Below are 15852 nucleotides of genomic sequence, written 5' to 3' on the forward strand. Positions count from 1 at the left end.
AGGAACTGTGTTTTAAAACAAAAAGCCCAGTAAACAAATACTGGTATGTATTATATTTGAGCCTCAGAAATGTGTAGAGTTTAAAAACACAGGTGTGAAAGTCCAATTGTGTGAATGTGTTTCTAGGCATCTTCCAGTGCAGACCATTTGTGGCTGCTTAGGGCTTCCAGGTGTTGGTAGGGTAGGGAAGTAATAACAAAAGTGTATAGTATTTCTTTTTGAGATAATTAAATGTTTTGAAGTTGTGGTGATAGTTGCATGTTTCTGATACTATACTAAGAACCACTGGATTGTACACTATAATGGGTGAATTGTGTGATGTGAGTCATCTCAATAAAGCTGTTATTTAAAACATGGGTTGGCTGAGACTGAGCTGGCTCATTGGGTAAAGGGTTTTGCCACCAAGCTTCATGGCTCAAGTTCCATCCCCAGGACCCATGTGGTGGAAAGAAAAACCAACTCTTGCAAGTTGTCCTCTGACTTCAAGAACTGTGTTGTAGCATGTGTGCCCACACACATATATGCAGACGCACACACATAAAAATTGTTAAAAACTTAATGTTGTTCAGTAAGAAATACTTAAATACATATTTAAATGAGAATGATAAACGGTGGTGTCACTTTTAGTATTTTTGTATACAAGCAAAATATTCTGTTTTTTGAGACAGGACCTCACCCTGTGGCCCAAATGGCCTGAAACTCACTATGTAGTTCAGACTAGCCTTCAACTCTTGGCAGTCTTCCTGCCTCAGACTTTTGCATTCTGGTTACAGGTATATATCACTATGCCTGTCTGGTTTCGTTTTTGAGACAGATAGTGTCTTTACTCTGTATCCTGTATGCCTTTTGAACTTGTTCCAGTACTATACAGAATGGTTTCACAGCCCTAAGAAATCCTCTGAAAACCTGTAAAGCTTCCCCCTACCCTTGGCAATCATTTGGTGGTTGTTTGTTTTGTTTGTTGTTTTTTTTTTTTTTAATTGTCTCCATAGTTTTGCCTTGTAGAATGTTTAGTTGGAAACATACATACATACATACATACATACATACATATATCATTAGTTTTTATTTTTAGCCTGGGCTGGTTTTCAACTTGCTCTGTAGCTGAGGATGACCTTGAACTTCTGATTCTCTTGCTTTCACCTTAAATACTGGGATTACAGGTATATACTACCATGCTCAGTTACAGTGTTGGGAATGGAGCCTAGGGCTTCATATGTGTTAGGTAAGTACTCTACCAACAGAGCTCTATATCCTAGTCCCTATATGTCCATTTTAGGTGGGCTTCATTCACTTACTAATGTACATTTGTTTTTCCATGTCTTTAAATGGCTTTTTAAAAAGCTTTTTTGTTTGTTTGTTTTGAGACAGGGTCTCACTATATAGCTCTGGCTGTCCAGGAACTCACTATGTAGATCAGGATGGCCTAACCATGAACTTGCAGAGATTGCATGCTTCTGCCTCCCAAATGCTGGGATTAAAGGTGTGCACCTCTATGCCCGCCATAGAGCTATAACTTTTTACTAGAGCAGATAAATTTTTTTTCTGGTCATGAATGATTGTGAGCTACCATGTGGGTTCTAGGAACCAACCTGGGCCCTCTGCAAGAGCAGCCAGTGTTCTCACTTAACCAGTGAGCTAATCCTATAGCCTCTTTGTTTTCTCTTCTTCAGACTCTATGTAGTCAAGAATAACTTTGAACTCTGATCCTCCAGCCTTCACCTTTTGAGTGCTGGGATTATAGTTTTGTATCACCATGCTCAGTTTTATGCTATGCTAGGGGTCAAACTTAGGCCCTTGACATGTTAGATAAATAGTCTACCAACTGAATGAACTACATCCCCAATCTTAGATTTAGATGTTATCAATGTCTTTATTGCCTAGGGAAACATTTTCAGCTCATTTTATTAGAAAGGTTTTGCTTGAGTATGTATGTTATTAGAGGTTTTCTGAGGGATTTAACCCCTCCTCATAGTTTCTTAAAAAAAAAAAAAAATGAAGCTAGAACTACCATATGACCCAGCTATATAGTACTCCCGTAGCACCCAAAAGAATCTTAAGTGTCTGACAGATACCTACACGTTTGCATTCCTTTATTGTGGCACATTAACCAAGGTATGGAGTCAACCTGGTGATCATCAACAGATGAACTGAATAAGAATTTTATTCAGTCATGAAGAAGAAAATTATGTAGAGTGACACTGTCTCAAAAAATCAAAAAGACAATTGTGTAAATTGCCTGGTAGACAGATGAAGTTAGAGATCCATCATGTTAAGTGAAATGAATTAAATTCAGAGAGACAAATACTGCATATTTCTCTATAGCAGAATCTTTTTTTCTTTGTTTTGTTTTTGTTTTTTGAGACAGGGTTTTTTTTGCTAGCCTTGGCTGTTCTGGGACTGTCTCTGTAGACCAGGCTGGCGTGGAACTCACAGAGATCCCTGCCTCTGCCCACCTGGAATTAAAGGTGTGCACCACCACCAACTGGGCAGAATCTTTATTTTTAAAAGGTGTTTAAAACATGAAAATAGAATGTAGATTATTTAGTCACAGGAAGGGGACGAGTAGGAGGGGTGAAGGGCACAAGAGAGGCTAATTCAGGTTGAATATGAACAGAACTCACGATATGCATGTATGAAAATATCATAATGAAACCCTTCATTTTGTGTAATGAGTATATACTAAAAAAGTCCCAGAAGATTATATTACCACCCTTGCCAAATTCGAGCTATGATGTGAGGGTTTCTTGGATACCATTCTTTCTTTAGATGAAATGTTGAATTACAGACATTTCTTAGAGAGTGAAGACTTTGTAATTGTTGCCTTCAGTTCTTATTTTTATTACTGTTTTTTTAAAAGGTATGGTCTCACATGCTCAGGTTACCCTGGAACTCCCTGGGTAGCTGAGGTGGATCTGGGGCCTCCACTTGGAAGTGCTGAAATCACAGGCATGTGCACACTCCCTGACTTGCCTTCAGGGTTTACATGGTTACTGAAGCTGCACAGAGAGATGTGACTTTAAGGCACACTGGATTAAATACAGGCACACTTCTTCCCTCATACCCTTTGGCCTTGCTTCCCAGTAATGTGAAAAGGCCCAGAAAGACTTGTTGTCAATAGTTTGGGGATTCCCATGTCATTTTGCAGTAGTAGTAAACTGAGCCAGTGACCTGTGGTGTGTACTGCCTACAGATGACCCTGTTTCTCCAGACCAGACTCTGTCTTTCTAAATATTTATTTTATGTGCATTGATGTTTTACCTATATGTATGTCTATGTGAGAGTGTCAGATCCCTTGGAACTTGGAATTACAGGCAGTTGTGAGCTGCCATGTGGGTGCTGGGAACTGAATCCAGATCCTCTGGAAGAGCAGCCAGTGCTCTTAACCATTGAGCCATCTCTCCAGCCCCCCACCCCACTTTTTTTTTTTTTTTCCAAATTTTTTTTATTAAATTATTAATATTTTCACATGTACTTTCCCTCTCCCTCTCCCTCCCCCCACCCCCATTCCTTCTCCCCCACCTCCAACCTACCCCCCACCCCATCCACCCGCCACTCCCCAGGCAGGGTAGGGCCCCCAACCAGGGCTCCACCAAGTCCACCAAATCTTCCTGTGCTGGGCCTAGGCCCCTCCCCATGTGTTCAGAGACAGAGCGAATCCCTTCAAGTGGGATGGGCTCTCGAAGTCCCTCCCACCCACCAGGGCAAAATGCCAGTCCATCTCCAGAGGCTCCCAGGAGTGCAGGGGCCTCCCCATTGGCATCCATGATCAGGGGGCTGGATTAGTCCTGTACTGTCCTCCCAAAGAGCATCTGGGGTCGATATGCTTTCCCTTTTTCAGGCCAACTGTTTCTGTGGGTTTCTCCAACCAGGTACAGACCCCTTCGTTCTTCATTCCTCCCTCTCTTCAACTGAGTTCCAGATTTCAGCTCAGTGTATTTCTGTGGATGTCTGTCTCTGCTCTCATCAGCCACTGGATGAGGACTCTAGAATAGCATAGAGAGTATTCATCAATCTCATTCTAGGGGAAGGGTTTCTAGGCCAACTTCTCCTCCACTGCCCAGACTGTCAGATCGTGTCATCCTTATAGGTCTCTGGAGATCTTCCTAGTTCCAGATCTCTTCTCGGACCTATAGTGACTCCCTCTGATATGGTATCTCTCATCCTGCTCTCTCTCCTCTATTCTTCCCCCAACTCAATATATCTGCTCCTCCATTTCTTCTCCTCTACTCTTCATCTTGTGCTCTTATTGTGGCAGCACCCCACTTTTTTTTTTTTGAGACAGGGTTTCTCTTTATAGCCTGATTGCTCTGGAACTCACTATGTGGACCAGGCTAGCCTTGAACTCAGAGATCTGCCTGCCTCTGCCTCTGAGTGCTGGGATTAAAGGTGTGTGCAACCACCCCCTCCCACCCCCATCCCTTGGCTAGATCCTGTTTGGTTTTGTTTTTTAAATTTATTTTATTTTATGTATATGAGTGATCTATCTGCATGTGCCAGAAGAGGGCATCAGAGCCCACTACAGATGGTTGTGAGCCGCCATGTGGTTGCTGGGAATTGAACTCAGGACCTCTGGAAGAATAGCCCCTGAACCATCCCTCCTAGACCCTGTGGAACCTCGCTTGACAAGTCACTTTCCTGTGGTACCTGATGGAGATGCCTGCATTTTCCCTACCTCAGAGCTGGTCTGATAAAAGACCCGGTCAAGTTACCACTTCCTCAGTTATTCAGAACTTTACAATACAGGGAATCGAACCTACGCCTTCAGTATGCTCTGCAGGTGTTGTACACTGGGCTATATCTCCAGTTCTGGTTTTACTTTTTCTGTTGAGACAGGATCTCTCTCACTAGCTGTCTAGGCTATGTAGTCTGGTAGGTCTTGAATTTATGGTTTTCCTGACTCAGGTGGGATTACAAACCTACTCTGCCAGGTTATGTTTTGATGATTTTTGGTATTTTAAGTACCAAAAATGCAGCTAAAGTTAAAAGATCCTCATTTTCATTAGCACAGAAAAAAAACATGAAATATCAGGAAGTTTCTAACCTGTCTGGAAGATTGTGATTGTGTTAAATAATAAAATTGGAGGATTACCCCCCTTTAAAAAAAAAAAAAAAAGATAAGCTCTTTTTGTAGCCCTGGTTGTCTTGGAATTCTCTATGTGGACCAGACTGGCCTTGAACTCAGAGATACACCTGCATCTGCCTCTTGAGTGCTGAGATTAAAGGTATGTGTCACTCCTGGCTAAATTGGATATTTTTTTAAAAGATTTTATTTATTTATTATGTATACAGTCTTGTGCCTGCATGCTAGCAGAGGGCACCAGATCTCATTCAAGGTGGTTGTGAACCACCATGTGGTTGCTGGGAATTGAACTCAGGACCTCTGGAAGAACAGTCAGTGCTCTTAACTGCTGAGCCATCTCTCCAGCCCCCTAAATTGGAGATTTTTATTTGTGTTAGTTTTTTTTTAATATTTTGTTGTGGGGACTGAACTCAGCACAGGTCTTGCACATGGTAGACTAGTGTTTTACTGCTGAGTTAAATCCCAGCCAACTGTGAATATGTATGTATGTATGTATGTATGTATGTATGTATGTATGTATGTATGAGGAATTGGAGTATTGAGGGACTTGGCTAGTCAGAAGTAGAGCGAACTCAGTCGGGTGTTAGTGGCGCACGCCTTTAATCTCAGCACTCGGGAGGCAGAGGCAGGCAGATGTCTGTGAGTTTGAAGCCAGCCTGGTCTCCAGAGCGAGTTCCAGGACAGCCTCCAAAGCAATACAGAGAGAAACCCTGTCTCAAAAAAAACAAAAAGTAGAGAGAACTCAAGAAAAGGATAGAAAACTACATTTGGGAAATGTAGGTGTCTGTGGCCCCTCAGGCTAATAAACATGCTTAAGGAAGAAGGCCCTGTTCCTAGACTAAGGTCTGTATCTTGTTAGATGGGGCACAGCTTTGCCTAACTACATGTCAGAAAAAAATCATTGTGGGGCTTTGTTGGCAGAACATGTTAGAAGTCAACATCCTAGAACTTAGTGGGTAGATGCCATTTACAAGGAAATTTGTCACCAGGAGCACTATACTGTGAAGTTCTCGAGTGAGGTGTTAGAGGAAGCTGCTGGCCTCTGCAATGTATCGTGGGAGTAGGAACATCTGTGGTTGGGCTCTAGGAAAGCTGGCTAAGTGGTGGGGGCCTGGCGAAAGCTGCACAATGGAACCAGAATGAAAAGCCTCTTCCTTTGCATTAGCTTTTCTTTAATGTCTACTGACAAAGCTTAATATGAGTTAGCAAGGGAAAAATAATGATTACATCTTTTTTTGCCAAGTAAGCAGTGGAGGGTGGGTTTGGAGCTAAATTTATTGGAAACTGGTAAACTATTAGAGTTAAGTTACATCAACTAGCATTTTCTGAATAGAGCTAGTGATTACTCCTAGATCCCCAGCACATTTTTTATTTATTTATATTTTTTTCTAACACCTTATTTTTGAGGACAGGGTTTCCATATTTAACCCAGCTTGACTTTGAACTCTATCTTCTGCCTTCGCCTTTTGAGTGCTGGAATTACAGATGTATACAACCATGCCCAACTTTAGTTTCTTTTTTTTTTTTTTTTTTTGGTTTTTCAAGACAGGGTTTCTTCGTGGCTTTGGAAGCTGTCCTGGAACTAGCTCTTGTAGACTAGGCTGCTCTTGAACTCAGAGATCCACCTGCCTCTGCCTCCCCAGTGCTGGGATTAAAGGCGTGCGCCACCAATGCCCGGCTCTAGTTTGTTTCTCTAACACAGGATTGATTTAAATTGCTATCCTGTTCTAGCCTAGGATAACCTGTGCTTGCTTTTTTTCATTATATGTTTGAGTTGTTTCAAAACTTCATTTAAGGCCTGGCAGTGGTGGTGCATGCCTTTAATCTCAGCCCTCAGGAGACAAAAGCAGGCAGATCTCTGAGTTCAAGGCCAGCCTGGTCTATAGAGTGAGTTCCATGACAGCCGTGGGTACACAGAAAAACCCTGTCTCGGAAAAAAAAAAAAAAAACTGGAAACAAAAACAAAAGCCTTCATTTACTCTATGTATTGTGTGTGTGCACTCACACACACTTAGGTGCCTATTTGGGAGAAGGCCAAGGGCAGCCTCAGGTTCTTTTGTTCATATCGTGTTCACATTCGGTTTGGTAGAGAGTTCTTACTGGCATGGAACTCACCAAATAGGCTAGGCTGGATGGCCAGCAAGCCCCAAGGATCTACTTATTTCTACCTTCCCAGTTCTGGGAACACATCTCATCATGCCCATTTATTATCCCTTCATTGTTTGTTGTTTTGAGACGTGGTCTTACCCTTGTGTCTTAGGCTGGCCTGACACAGAGATCCGTCTTGTAAGAGTAGAATTAAAGGCCTGTACCAACCACCATACCTGGAGCCCATTTTTTTAATTTACTTTTTTTGGGGGTGGGGCAGATCTCACTAGATCAAGGCTGCCCTCAAGCTCACAGAGACCCTCCTGTTTCTGGTCTCCCGGGGCTGAGAATAAAGATGTGGGCCGCCAGGCTCAGCTCATTTATTTTTTTTAAATGTAGGTTTTAGGGGCTGGAGAGATGGCTTAATGGTCAAGTAGCACTTGCTGCTCTTGCAGAGAGCCTGGGTTCACTTTCTAGCACCTACTTCTTCCAGCTGTCTGTAACTCAGTCTTAGGGCATCTGATGTCCTCTGTTGGCATGTATGTTGTATTTATATACATACAGGCAAAACATTCATACATGTAATTAGAGTAAAATCTTTGCATGTGAGTTCTAGAGGCTGCAGAAGTGATTCGGGGTTTAAGAGCATATACTACGTTTTCTGATTCCTTGCACTTGAGTTCTAGCTCCCATATCAGGTAGTTTTCAACCACCTGTATCCCCAGCTCTATCTAGGGGAGTCTGGTGCCTCTGGCCTCTGTACGCATTGCACTTATTTGTATGGACACACACATGCACATAACTAAAAATAAAATTTAATTTAATTTTTTTCTTTTTTCTTTTTTTACAAAATTATAATTTCACATGTCAATCCCTTCTCCCTCTCTCCCCTCCCCCCCAACCCCTCACCAGTCTCTTCCTCCCTCCCCCCTCCGCTCCCCATGGAGGGTAGGGCCCTCCATGGGGGTTCCCCAAATTCCACAACATCATCCTGGGCCCAGCCTAAGCCCTCCCCCATGTGTCCAGGCCGATAGAGCATCCCTTCACATGGGATGGGCTCTCAAAGTCCCTCCTTACACCAGGGAGAAATACTGATCCACTACCAGAGGCCCCGTAGAGTGCCGAGGCCTCCTCGTTGACATCCACTTTCAGGGGTCTGGATCAGTCCGGTGATGGCCTCCCAGACAGCAGACTGGGGGCCATGTGCTCCCCCTTGTTCAGGTCAGCTGTTTCTGTGGGATCCACCAGCCTGGTCCCGACCCCCTTGATCTTCATTCCTCCCTCTCTGCACCTGGGTTCCGAGTTCAGTTCAGTGTATAGCTGTGGGTGTCTGCCTCTGCTGCCATCAGCCACTGGGTGAGGGCTCTAGGATGGCATATAATTAATTTGGACTGGAGAGATGGCTCAGAGGTTAAGAGCACCGTCTGCTCTTCCAGAGGTCCTGAGTTCAATTCCCAGCAACCACATGGTCGCTCACAACCATCCCTTATGAGATCTGGTGCCCTCTCCTGGTGTGCAGGGATACATGGAAGCAGAATGTTGTATACATAATAAAAAAATGAAATCTTTAAAGAAATTAATTTATTTTTATTTTATGTGCATTGTTGCTTTGTCATGGGTGTTGGGTCCCTGGAACTGAAATTAGACACAGTTGGGAGCTGTCATGTGGGTGCTGGGAATTAAAGAGCAGTCAGTGTTATTAATCACTGAGCCATCTCTCCAACCCCCTAAAATTTATTTTTTATTAAAAATTATGGTTGTTCTGCTGCATGTTAAATGTGTGTACTGTGTGTGTTGGATCCCTTGGAACTGGAGTTACAGATGGGTGTAAGCCATCATATGATTGTTTGGAATCGAACCCAGGACCTCTGGAAGAGCAGAGTTTAAAGTTAGTTCCAGTTCCTAACAACTGGAACATCTATCCAGTTCATAAAATGGAATTTTTAGTTACTACTGTATATGTGTGTGTGTGTGTGTGTGTATCTTGGCCACATGTGAAGGTCAGAGGACAACTTTGAAGAATCTGTTCTCCTACTGTGGGTGCTGGGAATTGAACTCAAGTCATCATGCTGATGCTTTTGGTTTTTCAAGACAGGAGTGTGTCCTAGAACTTGCTCTGTAGATCAGGCTGGCCTCAAACTCACAGATCCACCTGCCTCTGCCTCCCGAGTGCTGGGATTAAAGGCGTGCAACACCAAAGCCCACTCTGCAAGTGTTTTTACTTGCTGTGCCATCTTGTTGACACAATTTCCAGCAATTCTTTTTGTTTGTTTGTTTTTTACTGTTTATACCTGAGTGGCCTATAATTCACTATGTAGACCAGGCTGGGATCAGCAGAATGTACCACCATTACCTGGATAATTTCTAGCAGTTCTTGGAAGTCATGTAATACAATTCATATAAGTTTATAATTTCCCTTACAAGTTTTATAGTTTTAGTATTTACATTTAGGTATTTGATTTATCTTTAATTAATTTTGTATGTTATTGGAGATGAGGTTAATTTTTTTCTCATTGTGAATATCAGGTTGTGCAAGTATTGTTAAGGCTTGTCGTCTTATTTGCTTGTTTAGTGATTGTTGTTTTCTTTTACATTTTTTTCATTTTGAGGCAGGATCTCACTTTATAGTCCTAGCTGGCCTAGAAATTGATGTAACCAGGATGGCCTCAGGATCCCAAAGATCTAATTGCCTCTTCATTCCAAGTATTGGGATTAAAGTGTATGCCTCTATACCCAGGGCAATTAGTAATTTAAAAAAAAAATAGTTTAAGCCAGGTGGTGGTAGCAAGAGCCTTTAATTGAAGCACTAGGGAGGTAGAGGCAGGTGAATCTTTGTGAGTTTGAGGCTAGCCTGGTCTAAATATTAAGTTCCAGGCCAACCAGGTTCACATAGTGATACCTTGTCTCAATAATAATAATAATAATAATAATAATAATAATAATAATAATAATAGTGGGTGTTGTGGTGTTCATTTGTAGTCCCAGATGCTTGGAAGACAGAGGCAGGCAGAGAGTTTCTAGAGTACAAGTTAAAGGTTATCCTGGGTCATAACCAGACCCTATCTAGGGGGAAAAAAGATCATTTCTTTTAAGAGAATGTGATAATCTATCATGATATTTTCACTGCCTAAGTGATACGTTAATCATTTTGTTGTGCTAGGGATTGACCTCAGGGATTAAACATGCTAGGCATGTTCTTAACAACATGTACTTCGGTCCCTGATGCATTTTGTTTTAAAAGAATAGAAATGCTGTACTTACAAACTAATTTTTGGTACGATTTGCAAATTTGCCTGTAAAATATGAAGGTACCAAGGATGCTTTGGTTAATAAAAAAAATACTGCCTAGCAAATGCAAGTTGTTAATCTGAGACCATAAAAAATACATTGGCCACAGAATTCTGCATTCTTTGCAGAGTGCAAGCCTGTTGCTCTGAGTCTTTCTGGCCAGCTGAGGAATGTGGGGACCAGGTACTGCCTTGCAATTGCCCTGGAGACTGTTTTGGTTCTTAAAATACCCTGACCTTGTTTGCAACCAAAGCTCATCAGTTTCTCTTTTGTGTGCCAGGACTTTTAAATTCACTGCCACTTTCTAGGCTTGTTGTGTTGTTTAATTAAATCAGACAAAAACAAAAGCTAAAAGGCCCAAAACAAAAACCCCCAACCATTTACTTTGTGTCTCCTAAGTTTAGTTCAATAGGATCTTTTATCTGACTCCTTGTTCAAAAAATAGTTGGTTACAGCTTTTATTCTTTATGCTAATGTTTCCCCCCAGACAGGTTTTCTCTGTGGCTTTGGAGGCTGCCCTGGAACTCGCTCAGTAGACCAGACTGTCCTCAAACTCACAGAGATCCTCCTGCCTCTGCCTCCCCAGTGCTGGGATTAAAGGTGTGAGCCACCACCGGCTGGCTCTTTATGCTATTCTTATCTGGCTACATTTACAGTTGTTTTTGATTCACTTAACTCTTTTTTAGAATCTGCACATAATTTATATTCCCTTTGTTGCTGGTTTGGCATTTTTAAATACATTTTTATTTAAATTAGAAACAATCTTATTTTACATATCAATCCCAGTTCCCTCTCCCTCCCATCCTCCCATGCCCTCCATCAACTCCATCCCATCCACTCCCCAGGGAGGATGGAGCCTTCCATGAGGGACCATCAGAGTCTATCACATCATTTGGGGCAGGGTCTAGGCCCTTCCCTTGTATCTAGACTAAGAGAGTGTCCCTCCATGGGGAATGGGCACTAGGGATAAATTACTGGTTCCCCTGCCAGAGGCCCCATAGACTGCCCAGGCCTAGTAACTGTCACCCACGTTCAGGGGGCGCCTGGTTCAGTCCTATGCTGGTTCCCCAGCTGACAGACTGGGGTCCATGAGCTCCCACTTGCTCACATCAGCTGTTTCTGTGGGTTTCCCCAGCATGGTCTTGACCCCTTTGCTCATCACTCCTCCTCCTCTACAACTGGAGTCCAGGAGTTCTGCTCAGTGCTTAGCTGTGGATCTCTGCTTCTGCTTCCATCAGGTACTGGGTGCAGGCTCTTTAAGGTAGTTATCAGTCTCATTTTATATACAGGAAGGGCATTTATGGTAGTCTTTTCAATGTTGCTTAGATTCTTAGTTGGGATCATCCTTGTAGATCTCTGGACATTTCCCTAGTGTCAGATTTCTGTTTAAACCTATAATGGCTCCCTCTATTAAGATATCTCTTCTCTTGCTCTCCTCTGTTCCTCCCCTGACTCAATCTTCCTGATCCCTCATGTTCTCCTCCCCCCTCCTCTTCTCCTCTCCTGTTTCTCCATCCCCCACCCCCATGCTTCCAATTTGTTCAGGAGCTCTTGTCCCTTTCCCCTTCTCCCTGGAACCATGTATGTCTCTCTTAGGGTCCTCCTTCATTCCTAGCTCCTCTGGAGGTGTGGATTGTAGGCTGGTAATCCTTTGCTCTATGTCTAATATCCATAATATCCACTTTGTTTTTTGAAGAGCCATTTTACCTTTTTTGTTCTGGTTTGGTAGAGCTGGATGATGTTTAAATTCTTAGTTCTCAGGAGTCTGGGGTAGGAGGAATTGTACTTTAGTTCAGGGTCAGCCCGAACTACATAGTAAATTCCAGGCCAGTTTGGGCTTGCTTATAGACTAAGACCCTGTCTCAAACAAAACAAATAATAATGTTTTGTTGTTGTCGGCTTTTTTTTTTTTTTTTTTTTTTTTTTTTTAAATCCAGGCCTCACTATACAGCCTGGCTGATTTGGATCTTCTTATGTAGACCAGGCTGGGCTCCAGTCCACAGAGATCCACCTGCCATATGCTAAGATTAAAGGAATGTATCACCAAACCAGGCATTAAGCCCTAATATTAAAAACAAAAACCAGTTGGGTGTTGATGGTGAACACCTTTAATCCCAGCATTCGGGAGGCAGAGGCAGGCGGATCTCTGAGTTCCAGGCCAGCCTGGTCTCCAGAGCGAGTGCCAGGATAGGTGCCAAAGCTACCAAAGGAAAAAAAAAAAAAAAACCAACCAAAAAACCAATTCTTACTCCTCCATAAACATTTTTTCATGTTATATACTTTTTTTTTTTTTTTGGCTTGTTTTGTTTTTTTCAAGACAGGGTTTCTCTGTAGCTTTGGAACCTGTCCTGGAACTTGCTTTGTAGACCAGGATGGTATTGAACTCACAGAGATCCATCTGCCTCTGCCTCTGCCTCCCAAGTGCTGGGATTAAAAGTGTATCCCACCACCACCCAGCCATGTTATATACTTATTCTATCACATACACCTGTTTATACTTTATAAATATACAAGTTTTATCAATTTTCAACCTTTGGGCTGTGATCATGTATAAATATGTTTTTTTGTTTTCTTTTGGGTTTTTCGAGACAGGCTTTCTCTTTGTAGCTTTGGAGCCTATCCTGGCACTCGCTCTGGAGACCAGGCTGGCCTCGAACTCACAGAGATCCACCTGCCTCTACCTCTCAAGTGGTGGGATTAAAGGCGTGTGCCAACATGCCTAGATTATATAAACAGATTATGCCTTGAATACTAGGTAGGCACTGTGCTGTCTGAGCTGCAACGCAACCCCCTCCAGTCTTTAAAAAAAAATTATGTGCATGTCATGTATGTGTGTCTGATCTGTGTGTGTGTATAGTATGGGCACATGTGGTCCCACTTTGGTGCTTGTGTGGAGGCTAGAGAGGTTAGAACATAATTTCTGAGAGGTTAGAATATAATTTCTGGTGTTGGTTCTCCTTGCTTTCTTCCTTGTTTGAGGCAGGTGCTTTTGTTCGCTGTTGTGTACACCCAGCTAGCTGGCCCACCCTGGCAGGTGAGCTTCCAGGGTTTCTCTTGAAAGTGCTCTGCCTGCCAGCTCTTGCTGTGCCTCTGTCAGGAGCAGTAGGATCACAAATGCATGCGATTTCACCCTCTGAACCAGCCATCACCCAGCTCACCTCTAGCCCCCTTTAAAGTTTTGTTTGAAGAAAGGTCTTAGTAGCCAGGTGGTGATGGCACACTCCTTTAAACCAGTGCTCAGAGGCAGAGGCTGGCAGATCTCTTTGACTTTGAGTCCAGCCTGGTCTACAAAGCAAGTTTAGGACAGCCAGGGTAACACTGAAAAACTCTGTCTTGAAAGGAGAAAAAGACAGAGAGAAAGAAAAAACAAACAAAAAAACAGATCTTGGTAAGCTGCTCAGAACTAATCTCAAATTCCATATGCTCCCTCTTTAAACCTTCCCAGTGTTGGGATTAAAGACCCTACCACCACACGGGCCACCATGCCAAACAGTTCATAAAGACTTACATTTAAAAAAAATGTATTGTGTCAATGTATGATGGGGTGGGCATATGCCACAGAGTGTGAGCGAGGGGCGGGAGGGAGGAGAGAGAGAGAGAGAGAGAGAGAGAGTGTGTGTGTGTGTGTGTGTGTGTGTGTGTGTGTGTGTGTGTGTGTGTGTGTCATAGTACAGCTGTGGTGTAGGTTCCCTCCTCTAACCTTTATGTGATTCTAGGCGTTGAACACAGAGTGTGGGAGAGAGAGAGTGTGTGGTGTGTGTGTGTGTGTGTGTGTGTGTGTGTGTGTGTGTGTGTGAGTCAGAGGACAGCTGTGGTGTAGGCGCCTTCCTGTAACCTTTATGTGATTCTAGGCATTGAACACAGGTTGTCAGGCTTGTGCAGCAAGCACTTTATCCACTGAACCATCTTGCTCAGTTCAAAGATGTAAGAAAAAAAAAAAAAAGATTTGTCTTATGTGTATGGATGGGTATGTGCACTTGAATGCAGCCTGGAACCAGGCTGGCCTCAAACTGTCAGCCTCTGCCTCCTGAGTGCTGGGATTAAAGGCATGGCCTACCACTCCTAGTTGCAGCATTTTCAATATAGAACTCACATGCTCTTACTCCTATTTGACTGTAATAGCTAGGATTGCTGTTTTGAGAACAAGACATCTGGAAGAACAGTTAGAAATGAGAGAGATTGTCACACCAGGACTGTAGAGCTTGTCATACCAGGACTGTGGAGATTGATCACACCAGGGCTGTAGAGATTGATCACAACAGGACTGTAGAGCTTGTCATACCAGGACTGTAGAGATTGATCACACCAGGACTGTAGAGATTGATCACACCAGGACTGTAGAGATTGATCATACCAGGACTGTAGAGATTGTCATACCAGGACTGTAGCATTGGAAGCTGGAAGCCATGGAGACCTGCTGTTCTCTGAGGGTGGGTCCAGTAGGAGTACCTCATGGAAGGCTAGGAGAACAACTGTTAGTTTTTGATGGGAGCATCTGTAAAAACAGAGTTGCAAATGGGCAGACTGCAGGGTTAGAGGGGTTTTAGTGAGCAGAGCTCTGTTGTTCTTGGTAAGCTTTCCTATTGTGAATAGGCTGGTGGGTATGTGAGCCTGGTGTTGAGCAAAAGAGGACAGATCCCTGAGTCTTGACTGCAGAACTGAAAGCAGGTGACAAGGAGGAAACATGACAGCAGATAGAAACAGGAAGATGGGGAAAGTGGTGCTTAGGGACACATGAAGAAAAAAATGTGTATCAAGGAAATTAAAGAATTTCTTTCCACCACCTAGAGCAGTGGTTCTCAACCTTTGGGTCACGACCTATTTGAGGGGTTTTAAAGACCCTCTCATGGGGGTCACCTGAGACCATCTGCATATCAGATATTTACATTAGGATTCATAACAGTAGCAAATTATAATTACGAAGACGTAATGAAAAGAATTTTGTGGTTGGGGGTCATCACAACAGGAGAAACAGTATTAAAGGGTTAAAGCATTAGGAAAGTTGAGAGCTGCTGTCCCAGAGGGTCATGATGGTAATTATAGTCTTCTTGGGAACCAGTGCTTTTCCTATAATTTATACTAATATTCTTTGTTTGTTTTAAAAAACAACAAACAATGGGTGTTACAGAGTCCAGAGTGGCCTCTGGAACTCCTAATGGAGGCTAGCCTCCTGACTTTTTTGAGGCAAAATTTCCTCTGGCCACGTTGACCTTGATCTCCAGCCTCAGCCTCCCGAGTGTGGGAATTACAGGTATAAGATACCACACCTAGCATTTATCTTAAAATGTCAACTCAGAGTGTTTTAAAACAGGACAGATGGACTCTCTTGTAGTTCAAGGTACATGATAAGCTCAGAGACAGGACAGTGGAACTTTGTGACCACAGTCTATTCA

General features: G+C 42.9%; 1 protein-coding gene across 4 annotated transcripts in view; it reads left to right on the forward strand.

Moving 5' to 3' along the window:
• The window catches only part of Ip6k1 (inositol hexakisphosphate kinase 1), a 47004-nt gene that overhangs the window by 8730 nt on the left and 22422 nt on the right, over positions 1-15852 (forward strand). The window lies entirely within an intron of this gene.

Source organism: Cricetulus griseus, chromosome 4 (genome assembly GCF_003668045.3).
Source record: "Cricetulus griseus strain 17A/GY chromosome 4, alternate assembly CriGri-PICRH-1.0, whole genome shotgun sequence".
NCBI classification, from domain to species: domain Eukaryota; kingdom Metazoa; phylum Chordata; class Mammalia; order Rodentia; family Cricetidae; genus Cricetulus; species Cricetulus griseus.